Consider the following 26,217-nt stretch of genomic DNA (forward strand, 5'->3'; position numbering starts at 1 on the left):
AAGGTGCGATGCACGCACGGTGTTGGGGGAAGATGCCAGGGAGCAAAGCAGGTTTGCCTGCAGGGCCATGGCAGGAGGAGCGTGAATGCTTTCTCCCTGGGCAGAGGGGGCCTGGGTCACCGCCAGGAGAGAGCTGGTGGGGTTGGGAGGGCTGAGTGGCACGCGGTGGTGCTAGCAAAAGGACAGTGAGGGCAAGGTCAGGCCCGTGGGAGCATGAGTCCCAAGAGATCCCTGGCTGCCTTCAGCAGAGCCCGCTGCACACGCAGCCACTGCACCCGAGCAACGTCTTTGTGCCATGGAGAAACCGAGACGCCCGCTGGAGAAAGCCGTCGGGCAGCACCCTGGCTCCATCCCGTGGCCTGCTGGCAGGCTGGACGGTGTCCTCTCCTCCCAGCATAGCATGCCCCTTCTCTCCCGCTGCTCTCACGCCTGCCCGCAGGAAAGCGGGCAGAGCAGACAGCGGGAGCTCGGGGGGGGGTGTCACACCAGCTGCCCCACGCAAAGGAGCACCTCCCCGGCCTCTCTGCCGGCACAGAGCGAGGCGCAGAGGGAAGGGGCAGAGGGGAGGGAGGCTGAGCCCCAGCCGGGCCCATGCAGAGGGTGCCAGGTGCCTTCCCCCTCCCCGTGTCCCCAGCCTCCCCAGCACCCCGCTACCAGAGCCAGCCTCAGGTTTCCACAGCCGCTCCCACCCACTGTCAGGAGCTTGTTCCTGAGCAGGAGCAGGGCTGGTGGGGGGAGATACCTTGACTGCATTGTGGCTCTTAACACCTCCGATTCCTCTTCCCTCTTTTCCTCGCAGAACGCCCCGCATCCCAGAGCCTTCTCCTATCTCAAACTCCTTGTGAAGAGCAACTGGGGAAAACCAAAGTACACATGCATTTACCGAGTGCAGGTTCATGGGAAGATGGCAAAACCAAACAGCCTCAACTGAAACCAGAGACAGAAAAAGGACAAACATAAAAAAGAAGAAAAAGAATAATGTTGCTGCGACTCAGATTGGTGTAGAAGATTTGTCTCCTAAGTTGGGTGCACAATAAGGTCCATTGCAGGGAGGGCAGTCGTGGGAAAGCAACAGAAGATCGGCGAGGAGGATTGTTAATACGCTCAAGTGACTCACAGCTGGGTGCTGGAAAACACATATATCACACTAATTGTTATTCAGTCTCGGACGCTTGCAAGAAAAACACTTGCACTTCGATAACATAAACCTGTGATGGACTCAGGGACACCTTATCCAGCCACTTGAGAATCCTGGCCTGGTGCTGAAGAAGATCAAAGCACAGTGGGAAAACGATGCCTGTTTGAACCCTTTAAATGCCAGGCAGAACAGGGAGTCCGTGCGTGCTCTTGCTCACAAGGACTCTCTCGCTGCCAAGGGCTCTTGCTAACAAGGACTCTCTCTCACTCCACGGTGCCCGCAGTCCCTGCTTCCGTGCCTCTGCCCGGGTGTTGCTTCGGAGATTCCCTGGTCTGTGAGGTATCGAGAAGAAACTTGTTCTTTGCCTTTCATCCGTGGTTTTGTGGTTGTTCCTGCGTCCTGCCCGCATCGGCTCACACAGCGGGGTTACAACCAGGGACTGAGTCTGGTAAATAGGTAAACGTAGCTCCTTGTGAAGAACAAACAGCGAAGAATACCACATCCCCGAAGAGACTGGAGGGACCGATAACAAGCTCGCAAAATAAATGGGGGAGTTGCAAAAGCTGCTGCATTTATCTTCCCCAGTCCACACAAAGAGATTCCTCTATTATCAGCTCAAACCAGCCACCGTACACCACTAGGAACCACCCAAGACCTACCATGAAGCCCCTAACAGAGTTAATGTGCATGTGCCAAGGGGATGTGAATGTGGAGATGAGTCCTGGAAATGTAATGAACGTGGCAATGAGTGCTGAGACATGTAACGACCACGCATATTCTGTATGGATGTAAGTCTCTGTGAATCTCACATTCAGTGGACATGTCAGGTGGAGAGATCCCCCACGTCCCCGGTGCTGAATAAAAGAATGCCTGCTTCTTAAGACTACATCGGTGTTAAGAAGTTCATTCCCGATTTCGGTGACAGTTTCTGGCGACCCAGATGGGACTCTGCCTCTGAATCTCGACAGATCCTTGGAATTGCAGGGCCTCCATCCGGCACCGAGGGATTCTCAGGGAGAACCTCCGATCCCCGGACCAAAGAGCTCCGAGCAAGGCCCCTGGAAAGGTGAAGGCATTCTTTTCTTTAAGGGATATTAAGGGTTGCCTGTCCATAAGGCGAGGCATAAGCCTCGCAGGGTTGGGCTGTAAAGGTACCTAAGGGAAGGAGTTGGTCTCACTGGATGAAAGCCTGTGAGAAACGCGGCTGATAAGCGTAAAGGTATTGTCCTCAACACCAGGCGGGGAAGGGCCGCACCAAGAGCAAAGGTCTGGTATAAAAGGTTCAGGCCCTAAGGTTTTGTTATTTTGTCTTGTGTAATAAGTGCTATGTTCAGTTGTCATTTTTCTTTGTGTTTTGTGTTGTTCGTTCTACTAGTACTATCCTATAATGGGTAGCAAGCCCTTGGCGGAAGGGGGAATTTTGAAAAAGTCTCCTTTAGGTTGTATACTCCTTTAGGTTGTATACTGAAGCGTTGGAAACAAATAGGAGGGGACCCGCTCACGAGAAAGCAGCTGATTGAATATTGTAACAATTGGTGGCCGTTATGTACTTCAGAAGATCAAGAAAAATGGACAAGAAATGGGACTTTAAAATAGAATACAATTTTACAGCTTATGTTATTTTGTAGCAGGGAAAACAAATGGGATGTATGTAGATTTGTTTTTCACTTTAAGAAACCACCCAGAGTGGCAGAAGGATTGTGGGCGATAACCAGATATCAGAGACGGTTATTCGGAATGAGACATGCTACGCCAAAAGCCATTAATTGGTCAAAATCGTATGAGGTTAAACAAGAACCAAATGAATCGCCACCTGCATTTATGGAACGAGTAAAGAATACTGCTAGGAAATACACGAACGTGGACCCCGAGAGGAGGCTGGGCAATTGGCCTCTATTTTTATGGGACAATCTGCCCCGGATGTACACAAGAAACTCCAAAAGTTAGAAGGAGAAGATTCGAGGGACTTGGGAACATTGGTGTAAGTAGCTTGGACCGTCTAGAATAACAGAGAAAAGGAGAGGGAGAATCAAAGAGAAGGGAGATTAATTGCCGCATTGACGGGAGTTGCTCCGGGAAGAATGAACGGGGCCCGGGGAAGTAGAGGAGGCTACAGAAGAGTTGGGAAGGAACTCGTTTAGCAGAAGCTCAGTGCGCGATCTGCAAAGAGCGAGGACATTGGAAAAACGCGTGCCCTAGAGTCAGTAACCAAGGCTCGATCCTGCAGCCTGTCAAGGTGATGGCTTTAGGTGATGGTTTAGGGAAGCGTTGCAAAACAGGTAGTAATAAGTCACCTACGTAAACAAATCAATAGCAGGCATGCCTCGAGGATTGCTGAAGAGGAAAGTTCATCTGGAGGGCAACTGACGGAGAGGAAGATACGACCACCAGATGAAGTAAACGACCACCAGAACGACCGTGATTCGCGAAATGACTTGCCTCATGATTGTGCAATTGGTTCTGGGAGGGGGCGTGCTTATGTTAATGATTTAGGGAAAACGAATGAATACGTAACAATTTTGTAAATATAAATGGCTCAAAATAAGATCATTGTGGGAGCACTTATGGTGGAAAATCCCCAGTGCGACCGCAGCGCTGCTAATAAAGAATACCTGCTCTACAGGACCATCTGCTGTTGAGTTTATTTCTTTGCTTCAGCTCGTCTCTGTAATCCTGAAAGTTGAAAATATTATAACCATCTGATTTAGGTGAGACCCCCAAAGAGTGACCTTTGGAAGTCTCAAAGAGGGGAACTGTTACACCCAGGGACTGAGCGTCTGGTCAATGGTACTTGACTCCTCCCTGAGGAGGGGTTCAGAAAGCCCGGGGGGTCCTTTCTGAGCCCCGGGACCCAACGGGAAGGTCTCCCTGACGGCTGGTCTGACCCCGGCCCCTGTGCAGTAAATAACCAAGTGTGCCCTTCCAGCGTGTCACAGAGTCATGGAATGTGTTGGGTTGGAAGGGACCCTTAAAGGCCATCTCGTCCAACCCCCGGCAGTGAGCAGGGACGTCTTCAACTAGATCAGGTTGCTCAGAGCCTCATCCAGCCTGGCCTTGGATATCTCCAGGGATGGGGCCTCCACCCTCTCTCTGGGCAACCTGGGCCGGTGTCTCACCACCCTCAGTGTAAAGAGCTTCTTCCTAATGTCTGATCTAAACCTGCCCTGCTCTAGTTTAAAGCCATTGCCCCTCGTGCTGTGGCTCTGTGCCCTCGCAAACAGCTCCTCCAGCTCTCCTGGAGCCCCTTCAGGGACTGGAAGGGGCTCTAAGGTCTCCCCGGGGCCTTCTCTTCTCCAGGCTGAACCCCCCCAGCTCTCTCAGCCTGTCCCCACAGCAGAGGGGCTCCCGCCCTCGGATCACCTCCGCGGCCTGTCTCGTAAAGCGCTGCCACATTCACCGCTGACTTTGTTAAATCGCTGGTTTATGTTAATAAATATTTCCCCACTTCTCTCCCACAAGTGAAGCCAATGGCTGCGCGCGCCACAAATTGGCCCTTGGTGCCGGGCTCCTGAAATGCCCCTAATGCTGCCACCACTCCCGGAACGCTCCCAGTGGCCACTCCTGTGCTAAAGCGCCACCGCGCAGGGAGCGGGGCGCGGCGGGGAGGAGTTGGTGGGATCGGCGGTGTGTGTTTGGGAGACCCCGCTTTCTGCCCCCAGTGGAGGGCGCGGGGCTGGGGCAGCCGGCAGTGTGGGGCCTGCGAGGCTGCCTGCGCCCGGCCGGTGCCACTTCTGCCGGGACGAGCCCAAATTCGGGGGTCAGCAGCATCAGAAGCTCCGCTGGAGGCAGCGCCTGTGCTGGAGCCATGGTGGGTGCACTCCTGCTCTCACCAAACTAGCTTGTTCTGGCATCTCTCCCCATCTACTCTCCTCAAGGATACAACATCCCAAGACTTCCTTGGATCCAACTAAGCCCAGCAGATGTCTAACCCATCCGCTTACAAAGCGTTTCAAACTTAGCTACATTATTCCAGTAAGGAGGAACCAGATGTTCTTTTCAACTGGGTATCAGTAAGGCCTGAGGGGCTTTCCACCCCAGCCTTTTGTGCTGTTCAAGGCTACTGTATCACCAGCGACGGTATCACCCTGGCAGCAGCCATTGGCACCTGCTGTTCTGTAACCTTCAGCAGTCCCACCACAGAAGGGTCAGCTGAAAGACCGGGTAAGGCAGACAGCTGTGTAATGTCCTCAGTCCCTCCAGCTGCTATACCAACAGCCCACCGATACGCTTTCGGGTCTTTGAAATACCCTCTCTTGAGCAAGTCTACGCCAAGGATGCACGGAGCGTCTGGGCCACTCACAATGGAGCGCTTCCGCCATTTATTCCCAGTTCGGCTCACTTTGGCCGAAGTACAGTCAGTTCTTGAGACCTGTCACACCAGAATCAGCAACAGATTTTGTCCCTTTATGAGTCAATGGCAATAGGGTACACTGTGCACCGCTGTCCACCATGTCTTTATGCTTTTGTGGCTCTAATACACGAGGACATCGAATCCACACAGCCCAATAAACTCGGTTATCCCTCTCCCCCTCCTGGCTGGAGGCAGGGCACCTCTAATGTTGAGGACAACATCTACAGTTAGCAGATGAGTTCCGACCCGGACCAGAGAACTGCTCCCTGGGCACTGGAGCAGCCACCCTCCTGGAAGAATTCTTTCTTCTATCTGTTTTACCTTGCAACTAGTGCCTGTAGGGCCAAGGTAGGTCCTTCATCCCACTTACTCAGGTCCTCTCCATAGGCACCGAGGTAAAACCACAAGGTGTCTCGTAGTGTCTTCTTTTTCTTCCAAGTCGGTCTCGTAGGAGGGCATCTTCTCCTAATGGCTGCGACATGGGTCCATGCAGGGGAAAAGCGGGATGTTTCTTCCATCCTAGACAGTTTCTCAAACAGTGTCTCTTTTTTCTCAATCATCTTCTCAGTTTTATCAGCTTCCCCGCTGCTGAGCTGGCCGGGGGCGGCGGCCAGGGAGTGGGGCTGCCGAGGGCAGCAGGGCAGTGCGCGCTATGATAAGTCTATGGGGCCGGATGGGATTCACCCAAGAGTACTCAGGGAGCTGGCGGGAGAGCTCACCAAGCCTCTCTGCATCATTTATCAACAATCCTGGTCAACAGGGCAGGTACCAGATGCCTGGAGGGTGGCTAATGTGACGCCCATCTACAAGAAGGGTCGGAAGGAGGATCCGGGGAACTACAGGCCTGTCAGCCTGACCTCGGTACCAGGAAAGATCATGGAGAGGATCATCTCGAGTGAGCTCTCACGGCAAGCGCAGGGCAGCCAAGGGATCGGGGCCAGCCAGCATGGCTTTAGGAAAGGGAGGTGCTGCTTAACCAACCTGATCTCTTTCTATGACCATGTCACCCACCTTCTGGATGCAGGGAAGTCTGTGGACGTTGTCTATCTGGACTTTGGCAAGGCCTTTGACACCGTCCCCCACAGCATTCTCCTGGAGAAGCTGGCGATCCATGGCATAGACGAGTGTACTCTTTGCTGGGTTAAAAACTGTCTGGCTGGCCGTGCCCAGAGAGTTGGGATTAATGGGGTGAAATCCTCTTGGCGGCCGGTCACCAGTGGTGTCCCTCAGGGCTCAGTTTTGGGGCCGGTTTTAATGTCTTTATCAATGATGTGGATGAGGGGATTGAGTGCACCCTCAGTAAGTTTGCAGATGACACCAGACTGGGTGGGGGTGTTGATCTGCTTGAGGGTAGGAAGGCTCTCCAGAGGGACCTGGACAGGCTGGATCGATGGGCCAAGGCCAACTGTATGAGGTTTAATAAGGCCAAGTGCCGGGTCCTGCATTTCGGTCACAACAACCCACAGCAACGCTACAGGCTTGGGGCAGAGTGGCTGGAAAGCTGCCCGGCAGAAAAGGACCTGGGGGTGCTGGTGGACGGCCAGCTTAACATGAGCCAGCAGTGTGCCCAGGTGGCCAAGAGGGCCAACAGCATTCTGGCTTCTACCAGGAATAGCGTGGCCAGCAGGAGCAGGGAAGTGATGGTGCCTCTGTACTGGGCACTGGTGAGGCCCCACCTCGAGTGCTGTGTTCAGTTCTGGGCCCCTCTGTACAAGAGGGACATTGAGGTGCTGGAGCGTGTCCAGAGGAGAGCGACCAGGCTGGTGAGGGGTCTGGAGACCAGGGCATATGAGGAGAGGCTGCGGGAGCTGGGCATGTTTAGCTTGGAGAAGAGGAGGCTGAGGGGAGACCTCATTGCCCTCTACAACTCCCTGAAAGGAGGGTGCAGAGAGGTGGGGGTTGGCCTCTTCTCCCAGGGGAATAATGACAGGACCAGAGGAAATGGCCTGAACTTGCGGCAGGGGAGGTTTAGGTTAGATATTAGGAAGAATGACTTTACTGCAAGAGTGGTCAGGCACTGGAACAGCCTGCCCAGGGAGGTGGTTGAGTCACCATCCCTAGAGGTGTTTAAGAAATGTCTAGATGTGGCACTTCAGGGCATGCGCTAGTGTGGAGATTGTAGGTTGTTTGGTTGGACTCGATGATCTCCAAGGTCTTTTCCAACCATGAAGATTCTGTGATTCTAAGATCAGGAGGGGGATGCCCTCAGCGTAGGAGCTTCCTTGGGGAATGGAGATCCTCTAGGGGCCGGGCAGCAGATTCGGTGAGCCCTTTTGGGTGAGGGGACACTGCAGGGTTCAAACAGACCCAGAAGTTTCTGTGGGTTCCTGGGGCCGGCTTCTGAGCACAGCTGCCAGATGTGCCAACAGAGGTGATGCTCACCTGGATCTCCTACATGCAATCAGGGAAAAAAGGATCAGGGCTGTGATAATGGAGTGGCAGCCTTGGCTGCAGTGTCCCTGAAGTAGCGGGTTCTCAGCTCCCCAGGGGAGCAAGCAAGGAGAGACACAGAGTGCAGACAGCAGGTCTCAGAGGGGAAGACTCTGAAGTAACAACCGAAAGGCCGCAAGAAGGTCTCCCCGGAGCCTTCTCTGCTCCAGACGGAACAGCCCCAACTCTCTCAGCCCGTCCTCACAGCAGAGGGGTTCCATCCCTCCGATCATTTCTGTGGCATTCCTCTGGCCCGTTCTGTGAGGCAGCAGCAGGAATGCAGGGAGCTCTGCCTGGGGACAGACAGACTCGGCTGGGAGCTGAGGCGTCAATAGGAGAGGACAGAACAACCTGGGAAACTGGCAGCTTTGTGGCGGGTGAACGTCTGCTCCAGACTTCATACCAACAAACAAGCAACAGCTAGTCAGGGATGTAAAAGCCAGGGCTAAGAAGGTAGAGTTGAGGCTCCTGAGAGAAAGGAAAAAGGCCGAGAGCAGGAGACGTCTGGAGAGCAGGCTTTGGCCTGCTGGGGGACTGGCTTGGAAGAATCCTGTGGGATACGGCCCTGCGGAGAAGCAGGGTGCGGAGGGCTGCTTGAGGATCTCCTCTTCACGCTCCACAATGGCCCGCCTTGACATTCAGAAAGGACGGCGTGGATGAGAAAGAAGCTGCTGACAAAACCCAAGCCTGAAGAGGAAGCACAGAGGAGGTGGAAGCTGGCTGCCTGCCAGCCTCAGGGGTTTTGTGTTTCCATACCGGAGACAGGCAGTTGTGTGTGCGTGTGCTTGTTTATGTGGGGGGGAACTGAGGGATGAGGAGATCCTGGGGCCGGCTTCTGGATAGAGGATGTAAAACCAGCTCCTGGAGGGATCCCTTTTCTCTGTGTGTCTCTACAGGTCTATATTTCCCACTGACGTAGTCTGCCATACAGGCAGCGCACCGTACCAATACCCTCCCTGGTATTTTGGTGATGGTTGTCACGGTACTTCCTACTTGAGTCGGAAATTCTATTGAACTAGTACCTCCTTTAATTGTCTATCGTGGCCTGCAACTCCTCAGGTTATCTTGTGAGAGACAGCACCACCAGGGTGAGCCATCAGCATAGAAACATTGACAGCTGAGCAAATGGATCTTCATTCCAGGGCAATGGAGCTTCACTTCAGGGGAACCGTGAGAAACTCTGGGATATGGCCAAGAGAAACCTCCAGAAGTTTACAAGGAGAAGTGTCCGGTCCTGCACTGAGGGGGAGGAAGGTGCATCAGAGCCCGCTGGGACCTAACGTGCTGAGCAGTGGTCCTGAGGAGAAGGTGCTGGGAACTGGAGTGGCCCCCCAAAGAAAAGTGTCCCCCTGCGTGCAGCTCCCCATTTTGGAGGAGTGGGGAGGAACTGGAGAGTGCCCAGAGGAGGTCTGCCCAGGTGTGGTTCAGCGTATAGTGCACATGCGCTGCGTGGGGAGGCTGAGGAATGTGGGCTTCTTTGCCCCTTTGGCCCCATGGTGGAGAGGCTCTGGGCAGGACAGGGGTTGCTCGAAGGACGGTTTCAGAGATGATGGGGCTTTTCTTCTTCGTGGGAGACCGCATGAGAAAGAAAGAATGCCAGAACTTGTAGCTTGGGAGGTTTAAACAGGAAACGGGAGAAAGAAACGTCACTCCAAGGGCAGTGCTGTGGAAAAGGCGGCCATCCAGAAAGAATGTGGATCAGCCCGTGGCTTTGTGTCTAAAGACATATCCCCGAAGGATGGCGAGACTTCAGAAAGCTTAGTGAGTTGCTCAGGCGAGAGCAAGGTGGAGAAGCAGGGGAGATGTCTGCAGCCTGCAGGGAACATGCCCAGGTGTGGAACACAATAGGACAGCCTGCGGTGGTTTCAACAGTGTGGGGCTGTTGAAATGTGAAAAGCCCCCAAGAGATCCAAGGTCTTAATCTCCGTGTCTGTGACTGTTACCTCTGCCACTGATGCCTATAAGGAGTACAAGAGCCTGATGGCCTCCTCGTCCCCACCTGGGAGCCTGGGAGGTGTCCTGCTGTCATTCTGCACGTGTCATTGCACCTCCCTTCCCACATCATCCGCATGGAAGAGCAACTTGGAAGACATCATCCTGATTATGGAACAGGTCATCCGGAGTGCCATTATGTGGCACATGAAGAACAACCAGGCGATCAGGCACAGTCAGCATGGGTTCATGAAAGGCAGGTCGTGCTTGACAATCCTGATCCCCTTCTAAAACAAGGTGACCCGCTGAGTGGATGAGGGAAAGGCTGTGGATGTTGTTTACCTGGAGTTTAGTAAAGCTTCTTGACACAGTTTCCCACAGCGTTCTCCTGGAGAAATTGGCTGCCCATGGCTTGGATGGGCATACGCTTCGCTGGGTGAAAAACTGCTGGGACAGCCGGGCCCAATGAGTGGTGGTGAATGGAGCTCAATCCAGTGGGCGGCCGGTCACAAGTGGTGTTCCCCAGGGCTCAGTACGGGGGCCGATTCTGTTTAAAATCTTTATCAATGATCTGGACGATGGGATCGATTGCACCCTCAGTATGACACCAAGTTGGGTGTGAGTGTCGACCTGCCCAAGGGTAGGAAGGCAGGAGAAGAGGAAACGGCATCAAGTTGCACCAGGGGACGTTTAGATTGGACGTCAGGAAAATTTTTTACACTGAAAGGGTTATTAAGCATTGGAACAGGCTGCCCAGGGAAGTGGTGGAATCACCATCCCTGGAGGTATTTAAAATTAGACGGGTAGACGTAGTGCTTAGCGACATGGTTTAGTGATGGTTTTTGTCAGTGTTAGGTGGATGGTTGGACTGGATGATGTGAAAGGTCCCTTCTAACCTAAGCAATTCTATGATTCTGTGACCCCCCAGTTTCTCTAGGAGGCGGTCTGGGCTACCTTCTTCCTCCAGTACCCAACTTGCAGACGTTCTGGTCTCTCTAGCGTCCAGTCCAGACTTAGGCCCTCAAAAATGACTTGCTCGCAGGTGTGTTTTACTCTCTGGTTTCTCTTGTTTGGTGTTTGCTTGTGATTAAACCACTACCATACACACCAATCTTAAGTGCACACCCGCCAGTCTCACCAGTTGCTGGTCCCCCAAAGTACAAAAGAACTTAGGGCTTGTGGTTCCCACTCCGGTTGCTGGCACTTGAACCTCCATCTGTGCATAGAGCAGAGATCTCCCTTGCCCCACAAAGCTCTTGGAAAGGGAGGTATTAAGAAAACAGGGCAGGCTGCGGTGATCCGTTGCAGGGCACAGCCAGGGAAGTGTCCTGACCAGCCATCTGGTTACACATGACCATCTCCTTTCAGCCCTTTTCTCTCTATTTTCCCATGGTCGTTCGTCTACAAACCTTTGATCCTTTCCTAGACATCCCATGGCAAGTCTTGCACAGTCCCCAAATGCACTTTCTGGCGTCCCAACATGAGTCTCAGACCCCGAAAGAAAAAAAACCCTCTTCCGTTGGCAAGGTCACCGTGCAAGGCTCTCCCATTGGCTCACTTAACTAACTGAATTGATGCAACTATGCCAGGACTTTCTTGGAAGGATTTTTTTTCCTTTTGGGTTTTGAATTGTTCCTCTGAAAACATGGCAACTTCTGTCCTAGAAATGGCAATCCTTTCTTTTTTATCTAAGGGTTGGAGACTAGGTCAGGTGAAAATCCCTATATGGTGTATGTAGGTGTTTGCAGCCTTGTGCAGGAGGAGTTGGGCATATTAGAATCCAAGCATCATAGAATGGTTCAGGTTGGAAGGGACCTAAAAGATCATCTAGTCCAACCCCCTGCCGTGAGGAGGGACGTCTTTCACTAGTTCAGGTTGCTCCAAGCTCCTGACCTTGGACACGTCCAGGGATGGGGCATCCACAACTGCTCTGGGCAACCTGTTCCAAGGTCTCACCACGCTCATCATAAAGCATTTCTTCCTTATGGCCAACCTAAATATAACCTCTTCCAGTGTAAAGCCATTGCCCCTTGTTCTGCTATTAAAGGCCCTGGTAAAAAGTCTCACTCCATCTTTCTTGGCCTATGACCACTGCGATTTCATCTGCAAACACTGTGGAGAGAGCCCAGAGATCTCCCAAGACAGGGTTTGGAGGCCTCAAGCACTTGACCAGTATCTAGAGGCTGAGAGCCCTGGGCTCAGTGGTTTGGAGACTGGGGACGGTATAGGAGGAGCCTGAGCGTGCTGGAAGGGTGCTTTCAGAGCTGGTGGAGCTTTTCTTCCTAGTGGAAAACAGCCTGAGAAAGAAAGAACTCCCCAACATGCAGGTGGGGAGGTGCAGCCTGGCCACGAGGAGAAAGAAACGTCACTCCAAGGGCAGTGCTGTGGTGCAACACGCCACCCAGAAGGAGTCTGGATCAGCCCAAGGCTTTGTGTTTCAAGGAAGAGCCAGGGAGGATGGAGAGATCTCAGCAAAGGAAGGTGACAGCAAGATGGGGCAGCCGGGTGGATGACTGCAGCCTGCAGGGAAAGAGGCAGAGGTGATGGGACACCGTAGGACAGCCTGTGGTGGAGAAGACAGAGGGATGTGGCAAAGCTGGAAGTCCCCTAACAGAGCCAGCCTCTTCATGTCTTGGGCTACGGCTGTTGTCTCTGCCACTGATGCCTCTGAGACAACCAGCCCTTCCAGCACTGGGGTCTCGTTGCCTCCTTGTCCATACTCAGGAGCCTGGGAGGTGTCGTACCATAGTCCTGCCCTTGGCATTGCACATCTCCACATCCCACTGTCCCAGGAAGAGCCCTGAGGAAGGAGTGAGGGAGAGGATCTCCCTTCCTGGGGGCTGGGGGTCAGGCCTTGGCCCTTTGGGCGATGGAGTCAGGGCTTGGCCCTTTGCATTAATGAAACACATCCACGTTTACCCAGCATCAGAGTCACCTTCAACTTGCTTTTCCCGACCTGCCATCGCTGCCTCCAGTTTTCTGCTGTAACCAGACCCTGGGGGCAATTCCTCAGTGGTGTCCCTCAGTGGGACCCATCAACACCACAAGAAACTTTGGAGTTTGAACCCGACTTTGACTCCTTGAGAGGTTCCTTCAACTTCCTCGCAGCGTCGGAGGTTCACGGACTGGGCCTCGAACCCACCAGAGGGGTCATTAAAACTCCTTGGGCTGGTCCTCTGCGTCTGAGCTGGGCTGGGCTCCTGGGATGGAGGGAGCTCACGGCAAGCGGGCAGCGCTGCAGAGAGACAGCTCTGCCCGGGAGCAGCTCCTCTGCCAAGCGCAGCAGGGCTGAGGGCACTGCCAGGGTGTCTCAGGGAGATGAGCAAGGCAGAGAGAGAGCTTGAAGGTGTCAGGATTGGGAGGACGACTGAGAGCTCACTGGAGGAGAAATCTTTGCAGCCCCTGACAGGGTAAGTCTGCGGGTGCAGGGCACTGCAGGCGGAGTTGCTGGAGGCATCTCCTAAAGCTGGCACAGCCACAGCTTACGGGATCTGTACATGTGGGAGCTCTTGTCAGGCACTTTGAATAGCTGTGAAGGTGGGTGTGCAGCCAGGGGTGCCCAGGGCTGTCCTTCAGAGCAGGCTCCCTGCACCCCAGGGGTCTGTGTGCCGGGGCAGGGACTCCGCCACCTGCCAGGGTCAGCTCTCAGCCTGCCTGGGAAGCCCACCACATCACTGTGGGGAGAAGTTCTGCATGGAAGGAGCATCCCCCGGCGGGGCAAGGTCCTGCTGCTGAGAGGGTTCTGCGTGGCTGAGGGCTGCTCACAGCTGCAGATCACTGCAGGACATTCCCTGGAGACTTCCAGAAGCACAGCAAGGAGGGGGCCAATGGTGATGATTTTTGGTCTGGTGTCTTCTAACATCTCATTGGATTCTTTTCCAGCCTAAAGGTTTCAGCAAATCCAGCACCTCATGCTAAGTAGAGCTAAGCAAGCAGCACAAATCACACCGAATGATAATCCTAAATCATTTATTCTACTTAAAACGTATGTATTTATGCTGAACAATTAATATCCCGCAAGGAGAAGGAAGGAGCACAGGGTCTCCCCGCCCTGCTCAGCCCTGGGCAGCCCCAGCATGACGTCAGAGGTGACACCACTGTGAGGTCACAGCTGGCTGCCTGCACAGCGCTGTGGGGTGTGGGGCAGGAGCCCACAGTTGCCCTGTGGCTGCGGCCCTGGACAGGCTCCTGCTGGCTGCGGCGAGAGGCTGCTGCTGGAGCTGGTTTTGGGGACAGGACACGCCCTGGTCTCTCTGTGGAGACATCTGCTGAGCATGTGCCTCTTGGCCGCGTACGTACGACATGTTTCTGCTGCGGATGGGGGGTAGAACGGGGGTGTCTGAGGGCCGGTGCCAGCAAAGGGCAGAGCAGAGGGTGCTCCCCAGCCAGCAGCCCGGGGCTCCCAGTGGGGCGCCTCAGCTTGGGCGCTGCTCGTGCTGTGGCCATTCTCAGGGGAGCCAAGAGCAAAGCCCCTCGGCAGCCATTTGCTGCAGCCCCAAGCTTTGGCTGCGGCAGGACAAACTGCCCCGTAGCCAGACGCTCGGGTGCAGAGCCAAGCCTCCGCAGGGCAAGGGTTTTCCCCAGTTCAGGCAAGAGACCACGCCGGTCTGTGGAGGCCTCTGGGAGGAAAGGCGGACAAGGCTCCTGCGCTTCCCAGCTCTGCGGGAAAACACTTGCCCTAAGAGGGATGTGTGTGATGGCAAGGGAGAACAGGCCTGCTTCCTCAGCCAGAGGGAGAGCAAGGTCCGCACCAGAAAGACTGCTGGAAAGCACTCTTCGTGTGCTCGACGTCTTTGCTTCCTGGGATGATCTTCCTGGAGACCTTCCTTTGGGGAAGAGCTGCCGGCAGCGTTGAACGATGTGGACAGAAATCGTGTTCCTGCTGGACGCTGCTCTGTCAGTTCTCTGTCAGCAGCAGGCTTCCAAAACGGTGTCTGTTTGGCCTGAAAAGGGAAATCCGCCTGTGAAGGGGTTTGTCCAAGGCTTGGATCATGACAGCACCAGGACTCCCTCTTTTTCAGGCAAAAGATGGCCCTGCAGAGGAAGGCGTTCTTGCAAGTCTTCTTGTTGCTCCCCCTGGCTCTTGGTGAGTTTTCATGAGCAACCATCTGAGAGCGACAGCCTGGCTGGGCTGGACGCCACCTTTCCTTTTGGGCCAGTATGTGCGGAAACTCCCGTGGCCCAAGTGCTTCCCAAGCAAGTCCTTGAGTGGGACTGCCTTCTGGGCTCCCAGTAAGACTGGTAGCCTCCCAGTCACACTGCTGCCCTGCCTACCGGACCACAGGGCTCACTTAGTCGGCACCTCTGCGAGAGACGGGGGTAGCTCTTTGCAAGCCTGACCTGGGGATTCCCAGAGGGCAGGGGCCATGCAGGGGGACCGATGGAGAGGTACCTCTCCTCGCCCAGCAGCCTGGTCTCGGTGCTCACTGGGGCAGTGAGGGGAAATGGGGAATAGCTCTGGGGCACCGAGCACACCTGAAGATCACGGCTGCGCAGTCCGCTCAAGCCCGGGCTGATGGCCCCCGGTCAGAGGTGTGTCCTCTCCCTGCACCCCACGTCCCCCCGCCTCCTCAGCTCACCTGCTGCCCCAGCCCCAAGGCAACAGGGACAGACAACGCCACTGCAGGCATCGCCAGCACCCCCGGTAAAATAACTGTCTCTTGCTGATGTGAATTGCAGCTGATGTTCACTGCGGGACCTCGCTGACAGGCCTGAAGCCCCTGAGGTAAGCGATGTTTCCTGAGCTGGAATTGGGTCTGTGCAGAAGGGTCAGACGACCTCGTGTCCCTGCACCCATTTGCCTGAGAGCCGGGGCTCCCGCACGGCCCTTCCTGCCTTTGCCTCTTGCGCCAGCTGGTGCGGAAGGGAAGCGCTGGCAAAGCAGGGAACGCACGCGTGTCTCTCCTCCTTGCTGAGCTCAGAGGCTCCCAGTGGGGTGGGCAGCTCTCTGACAACATCTGCTTTCCTGGTTCCTGCAGGAACTGCCCGGTTTTAATGGCGCAGCAAACTCAAAAGATGCAGCTAATGCTGGAGGAGGTGGCTCGGCTGAGGGCAGAGATCAGCAGCGTGAAGCAGGTGCTGCGGCGTGTTGGGGAAGGAGGCTTGGCTGGGCAGAAGCCCTTGGGGCTGTGGGTGTGTGGGACTGCTGACTGCAGTCAGCCAGCCTTTGCCCCAGGGGCCTCCTGGGCTGCACAGGCCCTTCTCCGGCCCCACTTTCACCGGCCGCTTCAGGCAGCGCAGGACTCCCTTGGCACGCCAGCACCTCTGGCTGCTCTGGCTGGGCTCCTCAGGCAGGGGTGGGACCCAGGCACGCTCACGGGGGGCCAGCCATCGCTGGCAGGGCTTGAGTCCACCTTCCACCTGCCCTGGAGAGTGTGGAGGATGGGGACGAGGGTGTGGGGACCCTCATCAACCCACCTCGGGGCCGTGGCCATGGCTGTGGACACAGACACTGTTCCTCAGTCCTGCAGCTCCGTGGAGAGGGTTTGCCTTGCCTTTCTGACAGTGGCCCTTTGCCGCTCCGGGCGCTAGTAGCCACGCTGAACGTTGATGTGCTCCTTTTCTCTGTTTGTTTATGGCGTTCCCAGGAAGTCGAGGAAATGAAGCAGGCAGCATCTGAGAGGGCTTTGGAAGCCTACGTGGAGATGTCTGACTGGGCCCTGCAAAGCTCTGGTATGGACACAAGCAGCCCCGTCTCCTTGCCCTGCGCTTGTCTGCAGCCCTCCCCAAAGGCGCCTGCGCTCCAGGCGCTGCTCTCCAAAGTGGGGGAGCTGAAATGCTTGGGGGGTCCCAGGGCAAGGCTGTGGCAGAGCAGCTCTCTCAGACTCCCTCCCAACCCTGCCCTCGGCATCCTCACGCTGCCTCTGGCGCTGCCCCCGCACGTGTTCCTGTGCGGACGGAGGGGCTCTCTTCCTCTCCTCAGCATTGGAAAAGGAGATGGCCGGGCCGTCCTTGGCTGCCCACGCAGCAAGCCCTCAGCTTGGGTCTGCTGCCATTCACATGGGCACCGTCTGTCTCCCAGAACCCTCAGACCTTCTCCTGCTGGCGCTGGGAGTGCAGCAGTCACCAGGCACGTGGCCGCTGTCATTCCCCTGCGCGGCTGGGCAGCTGGGCAGCCCACCAGCCTGGGACGAGGACAGGACTGACAGAGGCGCAGCTGGCCGGCGGTGTCAGAAATAGTGTCTGAGCACCAAGCCCTCCTCGTCTGTGGCCTCTTGCAGTCGTCTGCTTTCCCTTCCCTGCAGGTGCCAGCATTGACCTGCAGAGAACTTCGGAGACCTACACCTGCAAAAACGACTGGTTCTGGAGGTTTATTGAGTTCTTTTGCACTCCCCGCAGTCCCGATCGCATTTTGCAGGTATTGTAGCAGAAATCGAGAGGGAATTCTTTCCTTTCTCCCTGTGAAGTTGGAGACTGACCTCAGGGCTCTCCCTTCGGTCCAGTGTTGCGCCGTCTTGGGGGTGGGAGGCGAGAGGTGGGGGGTGCCCTGCAGAGCCCCTGGGCAGGGATGTGTTTCTGCAAGGCCCTGACTAGAATGGTTTCGTAACCGCTGTTCTCCTCTGCTCCATAATACTGACAGCCCTGGCAAAGGTCGGTCAGGGAAGGAGGCCTCCTGCTTCTGTCCACTTCCTCACACACACCTCATTTTCAAGCTGAAATAGACCCCACAGACACACCGGTGCCTACGCTTCAAGCTACGTGGGCAGTTGTCTTGGCCCCAACACTCTCTCACGCTTCATTGCTCTGGCTTTCTGGTTGCAGCCGGATGTTTCCCCAGGAAACTGCTGGCCTTTCCCAGGGCATCAGGGCCAGGTGGTCATCAGGTTGCCAGCGCGAGTCCACCTGACTGCCATCACTGTGCAGCACATCTCCAAAGAAGTCTCTCCATCTGGGACCGTCACCAGCGCCCCCAGGGACATCGCTGTCTTTGTAAGTCTCTGCTGGGTGCTTCTGGTGCGGATCTGGTCCTGGGGGAAAGCCATGACAGGGTCTTCCTTGCTTTTGTGCCTCCTCTGAGGTTGGAGTCCCGGTCTCCTGAGCACTGCAGGGCCCTGGTGAGGCTCTAGGAGTCTCCTCCTAAGGGCTCTAGAGGTCTCCTCCCTCTTAAGACTTGTTCTGGCCAAGCAGCTCAGGGTTCTTGACTAAAACTCAAGCGGAGCCTGAGCTCCACCGTAACCAGTGCTAGACTAGGGCTAGAGCCCCAGGGGAGGGTGGGTAGGTAACAGGGCTGACCCAGCACCTACGTTCCCTCTTTGTCGGGACGAGTCTGAGCTGCTCTCCTTGTGCTTTGCCCCACAGGGAGTGGATGTGGACGGAGAAGAGGAAACTCTCCTGGTGACCTTCATGTACGATGTGGCAAAAGAGGCCATTCAGACCTTCCCTCTGAAGGTGCGATGCACGCACGGTGTTGGGGGAAGATGCCAGGGAGCAAAGCAGGTTTGCCTGCAGGGCCATGGCAGGAGGAGCGTGAATGCTTTCTCCCTGGGCAGAGGGGGCCTGGGTCACCGCCAGGAGAGAGCTGGTGGGGTTGGGAGGGCTGAGTGGCACGCGGTGGTGCTAGCAAAAGGACAGTGAGGGCAAGGTCAGGCCCGTGGGAGCATGAGTCCCAAGAGATCCCTGGCTGCCTTCAGCAGAGCCCGCTGCACACGCAGCCACTGCACCCGAGCAACGTCTTTGTGCCATGGAGAAACCGAGACGCCCGCTGGAGAAAGCCGTCGGGCAGCACCCTGGCTCCATCCCGTGGCCTGCTGGCAGGCTGGACGGTGTCCTCTCCTCCCAGCATAGCATGCCCCTTCTCTCCCGCTGCTCTCACGCCTGCCCGCAGGAAAGCGGGCAGAGCAGACAGCGGGAGCTCGGGGGGGGGTGTCACACCAGCTGCCCCACGCAAAGGAGCACCTCCCCGGCCTCTCTGCCGGCACAGAGCGAGGCGCAGAGGGAAGGGGCAGAGGGGAGGGAGGCTGAGCCCCAGCCGGGCCCATGCAGAGGGTGCCAGGTGCCTTCCCCCTCCCCGTGTCCCCAGCCTCCCCAGCACCCCGCTACCAGAGCCAGCCTCAGGTTTCCACAGCCGCTCCCACCCACTGTCAGGAGCTTGTTCCTGAGCAGGAGCAGGGCTGGTGGGGGGAGATACCTTGACTGCATTGTGGCTCTTAACACCTCCGATTCCTCTTCCCTCTTTTCCTCGCAGAACGCCCCGCATCCCAGAGCCTTCTCCTATCTCAAACTCCTTGTGAAGAGCAACTGGGGAAAACCAAAGTACACATGCATTTACCGAGTGCAGGTTCATGGGAAGATGGCAAAACCAAACAGCCTCAACTGAAACCAGAGACAGAAAAAGGACAAACATAAAAAAGAAGAAAAAGAATAATGTTGCTGCGACTCAGATTGGTGTAGAAGATTTGTCTCCTAAGTTGGGTGCACAATAAGGTCCATTGCAGGGAGGGCAGTCGTGGGAAAGCAACAGAAGATCGGCGAGGAGGATTGTTAATACGCTCAAGTGACTCACAGCTGGGTGCTGGAAAACACATATATCACACTAATTGTTATTCAGTCTCGGACGCTTGCAAGAAAAACACTTGCACTTCGATAACATAAACCTGTGATGGACTCAGGGACACCTTATCCAGCCACTTGAGAATCCTGGCCTGGTGCTGAAGAAGATCAAAGCACAGTGGGAAAACGATGCCTGTTTGAACCCTTTAAATGCCAGGCAGAACAGGGAGTCCGTGCGTGCTCTTGCTCACAAGGACTCTCTCGCTGCCAAGGGCTCTTGCTAACAAGGACTCTCTCTCACTCCACGGTGCCCGCAGTCCCTGCTTCCGTGCCTCTGCCCGGGTGTTGCTTCGGAGATTCCCTGGTCTGTGAGGTATCGAGAAGAAACTTGTTCTTTGCCTTTCATCCGTGGTTTTGTGGTTGTTCCTGCGTCCTGCCCGCATCGGCTCACACAGCGGGGTTACAACCAGGGACTGAGTCTGGTAAATAGGTAAACGTAGCTCCTTGTGAAGAACAAACAGCGAAGAATACCACATCCCCGAAGAGACTGGAGGGACCGATAACAAGCTCGCAAAATAAATGGGGGAGTTGCAAAAGCTGCTGCATTTATCTTCCCCAGTCCACACAAAGAGATTCCTCTATTATCAGCTCAAACCAGCCACCGTACACCACTAGGAACCACCCAAGACCTACCATGAAGCCCCTAACAGAGTTAATGTGCATGTGCCAAGGGGATGTGAATGTGGAGATGAGTCCTGGAAATGTAATGAACGTGGCAATGAGTGCTGAGACATGTAACGACCACGCATATTCTGTATGGATGTAAGTCTCTGTGAATCTCACATTCAGTGGACATGTCAGGTGGAGAGATCCCCCACGTCCCCGGTGCTGAATAAAAGAATGCCTGCTTCTTAAGACTACATCGGTGTTAAGAAGTTCATTCCCGATTTCGGTGACAGTTTCTGGCGACCCAGATGGGACTCTGCCTCTGAATCTCGACAGATCCTTGGAATTGCAGGGCCTCCATCCGGCACCGAGGGATTCTCAGGGAGAACCTCCGATCCCCGGACCAAAGAGCTCCGAGCAAGGCCCCTGGAAAGGTGAAGGCATTCTTTTCTTTAAGGGATATTAAGGGTTGCCTGTCCATAAGGCGAGGCATAAGCCTCGCAGGGTTGGGCTGTAAAGGTACCTAAGGGAAGGAGTTGGTCTCACTGGATGAAAGCCTGTGAGAAACGCGGCTGATAAGCGTAAAGGTATTGTCCTCAACACCAGGCGGGGAAGGGCCGCACCAAGAGCAAAGGTCTGGTATAAAAGGTTCAGGCCCTAAGGTTTTGTTATTTTGTCTTGTGTAATAAGTGCTATGTTCAGTTGTCATTTTTCTTTGTGTTTTGTGTTGTTCGTTCTACTAGTACTATCCTATAATGGGTAGCAAGCCCTTGGCGGAAGGGGGAATTTTGAAAAAGTCTCCTTTAGGTTGTATACTCCTTTAGGTTGTATACTGAAGCGTTGGAAACAAATAGGAGGGGACCCGCTCACGAGAAAGCAGCTGATTGAATATTGTAACAATTGGTGGCCGTTATGTACTTCAGAAGATCAAGAAAAATGGACAAGAAATGGGACTTTAAAATAGAATACAATTTTACAGCTTATGTTATTTTGTAGCAGGGAAAACAAATGGGATGTATGTAGATTTGTTTTTCACTTTAAGAAACCACCCAGAGTGGCAGAAGGATTGTGGGCGATAACCAGATATCAGAGACGGTTATTCGGAATGAGACATGCTACGCCAAAAGCCATTAATTGGTCAAAATCGTATGAGGTTAAACAAGAACCAAATGAATCGCCACCTGCATTTATGGAACGAGTAAAGAATACTGCTAGGAAATACACGAACGTGGACCCCGAGAGGAGGCTGGGCAATTGGCCTCTATTTTTATGGGACAATCTGCCCCGGATGTACACAAGAAACTCCAAAAGTTAGAAGGAGAAGATTCGAGGGACTTGGGAACATTGGTGTAAGTAGCTTGGACCATCTAGAATAACGGAGAAAAGGAGAGGGAGAATCAAAGAGAAGGGAGATTAATTGCCGCATTGACGGGAGTTGCTCCGGGAAGAATGAACGGGGCCCGGGGAAGTAGAGGAGGCTACAGAAGAGTTGGGAAGGAACTCGTTTAGCAGAAGCTCAGTGCGCGATCTGCAAAGAGCGAGGACATTGGAAAAACGCGTGCCCTAGAGTCAGTAACCAAGGCTCGATCCTGCAGCCTGTCAAGGTGATGGCTTTAGGTGATGGTTTAGGGAAGCGTTGCAAAACAGGTAGTAATAAGTCACCTACGTAAACAAATCAATAGCAGGCATGCCTCGAGGATTGCTGAAGAGGAAAGTTCATCTGGAGGGCAACTGACGGAGAGGAAGATACGACCACCAGATGAAGTAAACGACCACCAGAACGACCGTGATGCGCGAAATGACTTGCCTCATGATTGTGCAATTGGTTCTGGGAGGGGGCGTGCTTATGTTAATGATTTAGGGAAAACGAATGAATACGTAACAATTTTGTAAATATAAATGGCTCAAAATAAGATCATTGTGGGAGCACTTATGGTGGAAAATCCCCAGTGCGACCGCAGCGCTGCTAATAAAGAATACCTGCTCTACAGGACCATCTGCTGTTGAGTTTATTTCTTTGCTTCAGCTCGTCTCTGTAATCCTGAAAGTTGAAAATATTATAACCATCTGATTTAGGTGAGACCCCCAAAGAGTGACCTTTGGAAGTCTCAAAGAGGGGAACTGTTACACCCAGGGACTGAGCGTCTGGTCAATGGTACTTGACTCCTCCCTGAGGAGGGGTTCAGAAAGCCCGGGGGGTCCTTTCTGAGCCCCGGGACCCAACGGGAAGGTCTCCCTGACGGCTGGTCTGACCCCGGCCCCTGTGCAGTAAATAACCAAGTGTGCCCTTCCAGCGTGTCACAGAGTCATGGAATGTGTTGGGTTGGAAGGGACCCTTAAAGGCCATCTCGTCCAACCCCCGGCAGTGAGCAGGGACGTCTTCAACTAGATCAGGTTGCTCAGAGCCTCATCCAGCCTGGCCTTGGATGTCTCCAGGGATGGGGCCTCCACCCTCTCTCTGGGCAACCTGGGCCGGTGTCTCACCACCCTCAGTGTAAAGAGCTTCTTCCTAATGTCTGATCTAAACCTGCCCTGCTCTAGTTTAAAGCCATTGCCCCTCGTGCTGTGGCTCTGTGCCCTCGCAAACAGCTCCTCCAGCTCTCCTGGAGCCCCTTCAGGGACTGGAAGGGGCTCTAAGGTCTCCCCGGGGCCTTCTCTTCTCCAGGCTGAACCCCCCCAGCTCTCTCAGCCTGTCCCCACAGCAGAGGGGCTCCCGCCCTCGGATCACCTCCGCGGCCTGTCTCGTAAAGCGCTGCCACATTCACCGCTGACTTTGTTAAATCGCTGGTTTATGTTAATAAATATTTCCCCACTTCTCTCCCACAAGTGAAGCCAATGGCTGCGCGCGCCACAAATTGGCCCTTGGTGCCGGGCTCCTGAAATGCCCCTAATGCTGCCACCACTCCCGGAACGCTCCCAGTGGCCACTCCTGTGCTAAAGCGCCACCGCGCAGGGAGCGGGGCGCGGCGGGGAGGAGTTGGTGGGATCGGCGGTGTGTGTTTGGGAGACCCCGCTTTCTGCCCCCAGTGGAGGGCGCGGGGCTGGGGCAGCCGGCAGTGTGGGGCCTGCGAGGCTGCCTGCGCCCGGCCGGTGCCACTTCTGCCGGGACGAGCCCAAATTCGGGGGTCAGCAGCATCAGAAGCTCCGCTGGAGGCAGCGCCTGTGCTGGAGCCATGGTGGGTGCACTCCTGCTCTCACCAAACTAGCTTGTTCTGGCATCTCTCCCCATCTACTCTCCTCAAGGATACAACATCCCAAGACTTCCTTGGATCCAACTAAGCCCAGCAGATGTCTAACCCATCCGCTTACAAAGCGTTTCAAACTTAGCTACATTATTCCAGTAAGGAGGAACCAGATGTTCTTTTCAACTGGGTATCAGTAAGGCCTGAGGGGCTTTCCACCCCAGCCTTTTGTGCTGTTCAAGGCTACTGTATCACCAGCGACGGTATCACCCTGGCAGCAGCCATTGGCACCTGCTGTTCTGTAACCTTCAGCAGTCCCACCACAGAAGGGTCAGCTGAAAGACCGGGTAAGGCAGACAGCTGTGTAATGTCCTCAGTCCCTCCAGCTGCTATACCAACAGCCCACCGATACGCTTTCGGGTCTTTGAAATACCCTCTCTTGAGCAAGTCTACGCCAAGGATGCACGGAGCGTCTGGGCCACTCACAATGGAGCGCTTCCGCCATTTATTCCCAGTTCGGCTCACTTTGGCCGAAGTACAGTCAGTTCTTGAGACCTGTCACACCAGAATCAGCAACAGATTTTGTCCCTTTATGAGTCAATGGCAATAGGGTACACTGTGCACCGCTGTCCACCATGTCTTTATGCTTTTGTGGCTCTAATACACGAGGACATCGAATCCACACAGCCCAATAAATTCGGTTATCCCTCTCCCCCTCCTGGCTGGAGGCAGGGCACCTCTAATGTTGAGGACAACATCTACAGTTAGCAGATGAGTTCCGACCCGGACCAGAGAACTGCTCCCTGGGCACTGGAGCAGCCACCCTCCTGGAAGAATTCTTTCTTCTATCTGTTTTACCTTGCAACTAGTGCCTGTAGGGCCAAGGTAGGTCCTTCATCCCACTTACTCAGGTCCTCTCCATAGGCACCGAGGTAAAACCACAAGGTGTCTCGTAGTGTCTTCTTTTCCTTCCAAGTCGGTCTCGTAGGAGGGCATCTTCTCCTAATGGCTGCGACATGGGTCCATGCAGGGGAAAAGCGGGATGTTTCTTCCATCCTAGACAGTTTCTCAAACAGTGTCTCCTTTTTCTCAATCATCTTCTCAGTTTTATCAGCTTCCCCGCTGCTGAGCTGGCCGGGGGCGGCGGCCAGGGAGTGGGGCTGCCGAGGGCAGCAGGGCAGTGCGCGCTATGATAAGTCTATGGGGCCGGATGGGATTCACCCAAGAGTACTCAGGGAGCTGGCGGGAGAGCTCACCAAGCCTCTCTGCATCATTTATCAACAATCCTGGTCAACAGGGCAGGTACCAGATGCCTGGAGGGTGGCTAATGTGACGCCCATCTACAAGAAGGGTCGGAAGGAGGATCCGGGGAACTACAGGCCTGTCAGCCTGACCTCGGTACCAGGAAAGATCATGGAGAGGATCATCTCGAGTGAGCTCTCACGGCAAGCGCAGGGCAGCCAAGGGATCGGGGCCAGCCAGCATGGCTTTAGGAAAGGGAGGTGCTGCTTAACCAACCTGATCTCTTTCTATGACCATGTCACCCGCCTTCTGGATGCAGGGAAGGCTGTGGACGTTGTCTATCTGGACTTTGGCAAGGCCTTTGACACCGTCCCCCACAGCATTCTCCTGGAGAAGCTGGCGATCCATGGCATAGACGAGTGTACTCTTTGCTGGGTTAAAAACTGTCTGGCTGGCCGTGCCCAGAGAGTTGGGATTAATGGGGTGAAATCCTCTTGGCGGCCGGTCACCAGTGGTGTCCCTCAGGGCTCAGTTTTGGGGCCGGTTTTAATGTCTTTATCAATGATGTGGATGAGGGGATTGAGTGCACCCTCAGTAAGTTTGCAGATGACACCAGACTGGGTGGGGGTGTTGATCTGCTTGAGGGTAGGAAGGCTCTCCAGAGGGACCTGGACAGGCTGGATCGATGGGCCAAGGCCAACTGTATGAGGTTTAATAAGGCCAAGTGCCGGGTCCTGCATTTCGGTCACAACAACCCACAGCAACGCTACAGGCTTGGGGCAGAGTGGCTGGAAAGCTGCCCGGCAGAAAAGGACCTGGGGGTGCTGGTGGACGGCCAGCTTAACATGAGCCAGCAGTGTGCCCAGGTGGCCAAGAGGGCCAACAGCATTCTGGCTTCTACCAGGAATAGCGTGGCCAGCAGGAGCAGGGAAGTGATGGTGCCTCTGTACTGGGCACTGGTGAGGCCCTACCTCGAGTGCTGTGTTCAGTTCTGGGCCCCTCTGTACAAGAGGGACATTGAGGTGCTGGAGCGTGTCCAGAGGAGAGCGACCAGGCTGGTGAGGGGTCTGGAGACCAGGGCATATGAGGAGAGGCTGCGGGAGCTGGGCATGTTTAGCTTGGAGAAGAGGAGGCTGAGGGGAGACCTCATTGCCCTCTACAACTCCCTGAAAGGAGGGTGCAGAGAGGTGGGGGTTGGCCTCTTCTCCCAGGGGAATAATGACAGGACCAGAGGAAATGGCCTGAACTTGCGGCAGGGGAGGTTTAGGTTAGATATTAGGAAGAATGACTTTACTGCAAGAGTGGTCAGGCACTGGAACAGCCTGCCCAGGGAGGTGGTTGAGTCACCATCCCTAGAGGTGTTTAAGAAATGTCTAGATGTGGCACTTCAGGGCATGCGCTAGTGTGGAGATTGTAGGTTGTTTGGTTGGACTCGATGATCTCCAAGGTCTTTTCCAACCATGAAGATTCTGTGATTCTAAGATCAGGAGGGGGATGCCCTCAGCGTAGGAGCTTCCTTGGGGAATGGAGATCCTCTAGGGGCCGGGCAGCAGATTCGGTGAGCCCTTTTGGGTGAGGGGACACTGCAGGGTTCAAACAGACCCAGAAGTTTCTGTGGGTTCCTGGGGCCGACTTCTGAGCACAGCTGCCAGATGTGCCAACAGAGGTGATGCTCACCTGGATCTCCTACATGCAATCAGGGAAAAAAGGATCAGGGCTGTGATAATGGAGTGGCAGCCTTGGCTGCAGTGTCCCTGAAGTAGCGGGTTCTCAGCTCCCCAGGGGAG

The sequence above is a fragment of the Chroicocephalus ridibundus genome, chromosome 21 (assembly GCF_963924245.1).
Source record: "Chroicocephalus ridibundus chromosome 21, bChrRid1.1, whole genome shotgun sequence".
Lineage (NCBI taxonomy): Eukaryota > Metazoa > Chordata > Aves > Charadriiformes > Laridae > Chroicocephalus > Chroicocephalus ridibundus.